This window comes from Aulonocara sp. 'chitande type north' Nkhata Bay, linkage group LG17 (genome assembly GCF_057382095.1).
Source record: "Aulonocara sp. 'chitande type north' Nkhata Bay isolate Kocher_YH1m ecotype deep benthic linkage group LG17, A_spYH_male_GT1.1, whole genome shotgun sequence".
Classification (NCBI taxonomy): domain Eukaryota; kingdom Metazoa; phylum Chordata; class Actinopteri; order Cichliformes; family Cichlidae; genus Aulonocara; species Aulonocara sp. 'chitande type north' Nkhata Bay.
In genome coordinates, this window is record NC_141360.1 from 9,599,794 (window position 1) to 9,609,068 (window position 9,275).

Here is a 9,275-nt window from a genome sequence, read left to right on the forward strand (position 1 = left end):
ACAGAGTTTGAATGAAAACCACTCAAGTAGAATGTACAGAACAGAATTTGAATAAAAACAACTGAAGCAGAATGTACAGAACAGAATTTGAATCAAAACAGTGGAATTTGAATGAAAACAACGGAATTAGAATGAAAAAAACGGAATTAGAATGTACAGAACAGAGTTTGAATGAAAACAATGGAATTAGAATGTAGAGAACAGAGTTTGAATGAAAACAACAGAATTAGAATGTACAGAACCGAGTTTGAATGAAAACAACGGAATTAGAATGTACAGAACAGAGTTTGAATGAAAACAACGGAATTAGAATGTAGAGAACAGAATTTGAATCAAAACAATGGAATTTGAATGAAAACAACAGAAGTGGAATGTACAGAACAGAATTTGAATCAAAACAGTGGAATTTGAATGAAAACAATGGAATTAGAATGAAAAAAACGGAATTAGAATGTACAGAACAGAGTTTGAATGAAAACAACTGAAGTAGAATGTACAGAACAGAATTTGAATGAAAACAATGGAATTAGAATGTACAGAACAGAGTTTGAATGAAAACAACGGAATTAGATTGTACAGAATAGAATTTGAATGAAAACAATGGAATTTGAATGAAAACAACGGAATTTGAATGAAAACAATGGAATTAGAGTGTACAGAACAGTGTTTGAATGAAAACAATGGAATTTGAATGAAAACAACAGAATTTGAATGAAAACAACAGAATTGGAATGAACAGAACAGAGTTTGAATGAAAACAGTGGAATTTGAATGAAAACAACAGAATTGGAATGTACAGAAAAGTTTGAATGAAAACGACGGAATTAGAATGAACAGAACAGAGTTTGAATCAAAACAACGGAATTAGAATGTACAGAACAGAGTTTGAATGAAAACAACGGAATTTGAATGAACAGAACAGAATTTGAATCAAAACAATGGAATTTGAATGAAAACAACGGAAATAGAATGTACAGAACAGAGTTTGAATGAAAACAACGGAATTAGAATGTAGAGAACAGAATTTGAATCAAAACAATGGAATTTGAATGAAAACAACGGAATTAGAATGAAAACAACGGAATTAGAATGTACAGAACAGAGTTTGAATGAAAACAACAGAATTAGAATGTACAGAACAGAGTTTGAATGAAAACAACGGAATTAGAATGTACAGAACAGAGTTTGAATGAAAACAACAGAATTAGAATGTACTGAACCGAGTTTGAATGAAAACAACAGAATTAGAATGTACTGAACCGAGTTTGAATGAAAACAACAGAATTACAATGTACAGAACAGAGTTTGAATGAAAACAACGGAATTAGAATGTAGAGAACAGAATTTGAATCAAAACAATAGAATTTGAATGAAAACAACAGAGTTTGAATGAAAACAACGGAATAAGAATGTACAGAACAGAGTTTGAATGAAAACAACGGAATTAGAATGTAGAGAACAGAATTTGAATCAAAACAATGGAATTTGAATGAAAACAACGGAATTAGAATGAAAACAACGGAATTAGAATGTATAGAACAGAGTTTGAATGAAAACAACAGAATTAGAATGTACAGAACAGAGTTTGAATGAAAACAACGGAATTAGAATGTACAGAACAGAGTTTGAATGAAAACAACAGAATTAGAATGTACTGAACCGAGTTTGAATGAAAACAACAGAATTACAATGTACAGAACAGAGTTTGAATGAAAACAACGGAATTAGAATGTAGAGAACAGAATTTGAATGAAAACAATAGAATTTGAATGAAAACAACAGAGTTTGAATGAAAACAACGGAATAAGAATGTACAGAACAGAGTTTGAATGAAAACAACGGAATTAGAATGTAGAGAACAGAATTTGAATCAAAACAATGGAATTTTAATCAAAACAACGGAATTGGAATGTACAGAACAGAATTTGAATGAAAACAACGGAATTAGAATGAACAGAACAGAGTTTGAATGAAAACAACGGAATTAGAATGTACAGGGCCCTGTGCTTCGTACGTCGCTTACTACATCCAAGATCAAATGAAACATCCAAGACCAAATCATCGCGCTAACTCTGAGCTCGCTATTCCGGTTCCCCGAACACACCTGTTGTTGACGATTAGTATAGCTGGATGAAGTAATGTGAGATCACTGGGTGGCCCAACAGGGGCTACGCATCGATAGTAGAAACATTGATCGGCAACCCTTTGATTGGTCGGCGAAAATGTCGAAGGAGCGCGCTCGGTATTTTTCGGCAGCAGAGCAAGAACTCTTGAGTGAGGGATTTCAGGAGTTTCAGAGTTTAATTAAAACGCAAGGGAACACTGCAAAGGCTGCAAAAGCAAGGAGAGAGGGCTGGCAGAAAGTTGCTGACAAATCAAACTCGTAAGTAATTCAATAATAACAATAATAATGGAGTGGATTTATATAGCGCTTTTCAAGGCACCCAAAGCGCTTTACAATGCCACTATTCATTCACTCTCACATTCACACACTGGTGGAGGCAGCTACGGTTGTAGCCACAGCTGCCCTGGGGCAGACTGACAGAAGCCAGGCTGCCATATTGCGCCATCGGCCCCTCTGGCCAACACCAGTAGGCGGTAGGGTAGATTTATCATATCACACCATATTATCCAATATTATATTACATTATATTATATTATAATATGTTATATTATATCCCCTTTCACATTAGAGCCACAACAGGACCCACTAGAACATGGGAACAAGTAAAAGTGAAATATAAGAATATTCTACAGAATGGTAATATTTATCACTTATATTGCTTGTCGTCTCTTGGAAAGAGACCCTGGAATACTCTGTTTGTTTGTTCATAACAGCAACCAAGAAAAGGGCAGAGCAAAAAAAAAGACAGGTGGTGGTCCTGCACCCCCTCGTCAACAAGTTGGTTAAGTGAATAATACCCTCACGGGAAAATCGATATCTCTCTATGAGCACACTGTCGCGCTGAGCTAAAGGATCCTGTCTGTCCCGCAATATACGCTGAATTCTGAGGACTCTCCTTATCAATCTTGCACCTTCCGCAATGGGTTGCTCGCGTAAACGGACAGGATATGACTGCGACAGACTTCCCAAATCCACCTTCGCTTTTATAGCCGTGGTCTCTCATCTTGATTACACGAAGTAATTTACAATTACTACTCTGAAATATGAATTACATCTGTAATAATCACATACATGTAATAGAATGTTAATAGTACATTTCCCTTTTTTAGGGAATGACCTGTATGTATCTGTGTGAAATCAATAAAAGGATCAAGTGCTGCATTATCTTTAGTTACATTGATGTTATTTATTTATGGTGAAACAGTGGTGGAATATCGCTGTTGCTTTCGTATGAATGACGCGGACATACCTGCGTGGCCGCGATCTAATCCTGTTTACATAAAGTAAACCTGCTCCCCAGCAGGTTTATGCTTACGGCTCTGTTGCTATGACAGCAAGTCCCGGATGGGCTTCGGGGAACCGAACGATCCAGGATCACGCGAAATCGTCAACAATCTCATCCAGCTAACTCACTTAGCGCGGTACGAAGAACAGGGCCCTGTTTCAGGAAGCCGGTTTGGAAAACTCAGAGTGAAAAACGACACTCACGGTTGAGTAACCCCGAACTGTCCAACTCGGAATATTCCGTTTCAGAAAGGCTGATAACAATTAGTTCAGTCAACGCGGAGTTGCTTTAACCCCAAGTGAAGCGCGCGGACGAGGATACATAAAGCCCTGATAAGCGGAGCACAGATTAAGCGAGTCACCATGGAGACGGAGGGAAAGAAGGCGCGGTCAATGTATTTCACAGCGCTTGAGGCCGAAATTCTGATGGCAGCATATGCCGATAACATGCAAATTCCGCGGAAAAAAGTAACACAGCCACAGCTGCAAAAGCATGCATGGCAAAACATAGCCGACAGAGTCAATGCGTGAGTGTTAATTTAAACATTGATCGAGGGATTTCCACCCATTTAACACGTTATTTTATCATATGTTATTTTATTTGTTATTTTATACATTTTATTTTGTGATGTGATGTGAGCGCAGGTGCAACCCAACAGGCCCCAAACGTGCCTGGCAGCAAGTAAAAATGAAATATAAAAATATAGTCCAAACAGGTAAGGTGTAATTGTATTATGAGCCATAGTGCTTGGTCTGTTTGTCCGATGTAAATCAATTGCAGTTAGAGGCTACATTAATTTTCTTTCTGTAAGCACTTATTGAAATTATCTGAGCACATTACAAGTACATATTTGCTTACTCTGTATGCTCAAATGTGGCCCGTTATAGCCAACAGAAAAAAAGCGGAGGCCCGAAAAACAGGTGGGGGTCCTCCACCACCACCACTCACAGAGGCTGAGCAGTTGGCCCTCAGCCAAAACAGTGGGCGCCCTGTGGCCGAAGGCATCTCTGCGGGGACATCCTCTGAGGCAATAACCCCGCAAGACACAAGTGCCTACATAGGGGGTAAATTCAAAATAATACATGATGTGCATACATCCTTTCTTCACAGTCACCTTTGCAGTGCGACACATTCATTTGATAAACTCTTTACCATAATGAATTATTTTGTAGTGAAGTTATTTTCCGACTGATTTTGCCTTCCCTCAGTCTTGGTTGTCTTTGAGAGCATAATGACAATGAAGTGTAAGGTGCTTGGTATGTTTGTTAATTGCCATTTGGTCCCTTGTAAGTTATAAGTGACCTGTATAAACCTCATATTCTATCAGTTGATGGTGGTGGTGTACTGCATCTGGTGCAGCCTCCTGTTGAGCCAGACCAACATGCAGTTGTGAGTAATACTCCACAGATTATATGAGTTTACAGTAGAACAGCAATGTTGTCTATTTCTTTACTACAGGAAAATAATGAAGAAACATTGACAGCTGTTACAGAGGAGGAAGCAACAGAGACACTTTATGAGGTTTACATCTTTTAATACTTTGTGTACAGGAAATACAGGCGACCAATAAAGCCAGTTGAACAAAAAATCTGTTTATTCTTCTTTCAACATGTTGAGGTGATGGGTCAAAAGAAATGATTGTGACATATGGTGTCTCTGACTGCTCTTCCATCTTGTATGTCCGTGGGAGGGTCAGGATGTTCATGGTTTGGATCACTGCTGATGTTTGGTTCAGAAGGACAGTGTTCTCCTCTAATTGTGGCAATGTTGTGAAGAATCACACATGCCACAATAATGTCACATGCCCTTTCTGGGGTGACCCTGAGTCTTTGCAGGCACTGTAACCGGGCCTTAAGCATTCCGATAGTCATTTCAACTCTGGCTCTTGTCCTGCAATTAGCCAGATTATATCGCTGCTGTGGGCCCGGTTCAGGGTCAGGGTAAGGGGTAAGCAAATAGGGTAAACATGGATACCCCCTATCACCAAGCAAGTAGCCAGTGAACTCTCCTAAGACAGAAGGGTACACTTCAGTTCAAATGTCCCTGAAGCAATTGGTCTTTATATATTTTAAAGTATTCTCAACTCACCATGTCCAAATTTTGTGCTCAGTGTACATTCACGGAATATTTGTGAGTCATGGACAGAGCCTGGCCACTTGGCTTCCACATTTGTGATAATGTTGGCAGCATCACATATGATCTTCACAGTGCAGAGAACACAAATTAGCATCCATTACTATAATGAAATAATTTGTTAGTTTGACATGCTACAGGGAACTATGTACCTGTACATTAATGCTGTGGAAAGACTTCCTGTTCACATAGTCTCCTTCATTTACTGAAGGAGCAATGATTGGAATGTGAGTGCCATCTGTACAGCCAATCACGCCTGGGAACCCTGAAAATAAATGTGCAATTTAAGTAGTAGTCCAAGTATCACCACATCATACATTAAGTTTTGGTCATCCTGATACCTGCAATTTTGTGGCATCCCTCTTTGATAAATCTTGTGGGTCTGTGACCGGGGAACACCACAGACGAGTACAGGAGACGTTTCAGTGCAACTGTAACATTCCTGACTGCCCGACAGACGGTAGCCTTGGAAACGTGCTCAGCGTCACCAATATTATACAGAAAGCTCCCGTTTGCAAGAAACCGAAGTGCGATACAAATAATATGCAATGAACTGAGAGCATGTCCGCGATGTGTCACATGCGTAATATATGGCCTGAGGATGTTATCCAAATAAATTATAGATTGTGCTGAGAAACGGTAACGTTCGCACAGAAAATCATCAGGAAATGATAAAATGTCCAAACGCGCTCTGATCACTCTCTCCCGGCGGAGAGCTCTGCGGAGAATTTGGGCTTCACGATCTACTGGCTCTTCAAGGAAGTGGCACGCCATGTCCGACACTTCCTACTGTCAGGTTTCCGACAAAGGGGCGGAGACAGTCAGGGTTAGTTGTAGTAAACCTGCTAGGGGGCAGGTTAGCTTCACGGAGTGTGTCGTCATAGTGACTCACTCAGGCTGCAGCTGAACTCGCTTTGTGAAACCGAAAACCCAGAATTTTCGTTAACTCAGGGTATACTTACTCAGTTTTTCCACTAAACCGGCTTCCTGAAACAGGGCCCAGGCCCCAGAACAGAGTTTGAATGAAAACAATGGAATTTGAATGAAAACAACAGAAGTGGAATGTACAGAATAGAGTTTGAATGAAAAAAACGGAATTAGAATGTACAGAACAGAGTTTGAATTAAAACAACGGAATTTGAATGAACAGAACAGAATTTGAATCAAAACAATGGAATTTGAATGAAAACAACAGAATTTGAATGAAAACAATGGAAGTTTAAAACAAGAAACAGAATCAGAAAGAAAAAAAACAGAATTTGAATGAAAACAAAGGAATTAGAATTTACAGAACACAGTTTGAAAAAAAAACAACTGAAGCAGAATGTACAGAACAGAATTTGAATCAAAACAGTGGAATTTTAATGAAAACAACGGAATTAGAATGAAAAAAAACGGAATTAGAATGTACAGAACAGAGTTTGAATGAAAACAACAATTAGAATGTACAGAACAGAGTTTGAATGAAAACAACGGAATTAGAATGAACAGAACAGAGTTTGAATGAAAACAACGGAATTAGAATGTACAGAACAGAGTTTGAATGAAAACAACGGAATTAGAATGTAGACAACAGAATTTGAATCAAAACAATGGAATTTGAATGAAAACAACAGAATTTGAATGAAAACAATGGAAGTTTAAGACAAAAAACAGAAGTAGAAAGAAAACAACGGAATTTGAATCAAAACAACGGAATTAGAATGTACAGAACAGAGTTTGAATGAAAACAACAGAATTAGAATGTGCAGAACAGAGTTTGAATAAAAACAACTGAAGTAGAATGTACAGAACAGAGTTTGAATGAAAACAAGGGAATTTGAATGAAAACAACAGAAGTGGAATGTACAGAACAGAGTTTGAATGAAAACAACGGAATTTGAATGAACAGAGCAGAATTTGAATCAAAACAATGGAATTTGAATGAAAACAACGGAATTAGAATGTACAGAACGGAATTTGAATCAAAACAATGAAATTTTAATGAAAACAACGGAATTGGAATGTACAGAACAGAGTTTGAATGAAAACAACGGAATTAGAATGTACAGAACAGAGTTTGAATGAAAACAATGGAATTTGAATGAAAACAACAGAAGTGGAATGTACAGAACAGAGTTTGAATGAAAACAATGAAATTTGAATGAAAACAACAGAAGTGGAATGTACAGAACAGAGTTTGAATGAAAACAACAGAATTGGAATGTACAGAACAGAGTTTGAATCAAAACAACGGAATTAGAATGTACAGAACAGAGTTTGAATGAAAACAAGGGAATTTGAATGAAAACAACAGAAGTGGAATGTACAGAACAGAGTTTGAATGAAAACAACGGAATTTGAATGAACAGAGCAGAATTTGAATCAAAACAATGGAATTTGAATGAAAACAACGGAATTAGAATGTACAGAACGGAATTTGAATCAAAACAATGAAATTTTAATGAAAACAACGGAATTGGAATGTACAGAACAGAGTTTGAATCAAAACAACGGAATTAGAATGTACTGAACAGAGTTTGAATGAAAACAATGGAATTTGAATGAAAACAACAGAAGTGGAATGTACAGAACAGAGTTTGAATGAAAACAATGAAATTTGAATGAAAACAACAGAAGTGGAATGTACAGAACAGAGTTTGAATGAAAACAACAGAATTGGAATGTACAGAACAGAGTTTGAATCAAAACAACGGAATTAGAATGTACAGAACAGAGTTTGAATGAAAACAAGGGAATTTGAATGAAAACAACAGAAGTGGAATGTACAGAACAGAGTTTGAATGAAAACAACGGAATTTGAATGAACAGAGCAGAATTTGAATCAAAACAATGGAATTTGAATGAAAACAACGGAATTAGAATGTACAGAACGGAATTTGAATCAAAACAATGAAATTTTAATGAAAACAACGTAATTGGAATGTACAGAACAGAGTTTGAATCAAAACAACGGAATTAGAATGTACTGAACAGAGTTTGAATGAAAACAATGGAATTTGAATGAAAACAACAGAAGTGGAATGTACAGAACAGAGTGTGAATGAAAACAACGGAATTAGAATGTACAGAACAGAGTTTGAATCAAAACAACGGAATTAGAATGTACTGAACAGAGTTTGAATGAAAACAATGGAATTTGAATGAAAACAACAGAAGTGGAATGTACAGAACAGAGTGTGAATGAAAACAACGGAATTAGAATGTACAGAACAGAATTTGAATCAAAACAGTGGAATGCGAATGAAAACAACGGAATTTGAATGAAAACAACAGAATTGGAATGTACAGAACAGAGTGTGAATGAAAACAACGGAATTAGAATGTACAGAACAGAATTTGAATCAAAACAATGAAATTTTAATGAAAACAACGGAATTGGAATGTACAGAACAGAGTTTGAATCAAAACAACGGAATTAGAATGTACTGAACAGAGTTTGAATGAAAACAATGGAATTTGAATGAAAACAACAGAAGTGGAATGTACAGAACAGAGTGTGAATGAAAACAACGGAATTAGAATGTACAGAACAGAGTTTGAATGAAAACAACGGAATTAGAATGTACTGAACAGAGTTTGAATGAAAACAATGGAATTTGAATGAAAACAACAGAAGTGGAATGTACAGAACAGAGTGTGAATGAAAACAACGGAATTAGAATGTACAGAACAGAATTTGAATCAAAACAGTGGAATGCGAATGAAAACAACGGAATTTGAATGAAAACA

At 37.0% G+C, this 9,275-nt stretch overlaps 1 long non-coding RNA gene across 1 annotated transcript; it reads right to left on the bottom strand.

The window, feature by feature from the left end:
• Positions 1-4,982: 4,982 nt before the first annotated feature.
• LOC147309632 (uncharacterized) lies at positions 4,983-6,400 on the bottom strand. Its single transcript, XR_015125668.1, has 2 exons — positions 5,696-6,400; positions 4,983-5,610 (listed from the first exon to the last, which is right to left on the bottom strand). It is a non-coding gene; the product is annotated as an uncharacterized LOC147309632 (long non-coding RNA).
• Positions 6,401-9,275: the final 2,875 nt, after the last annotated feature.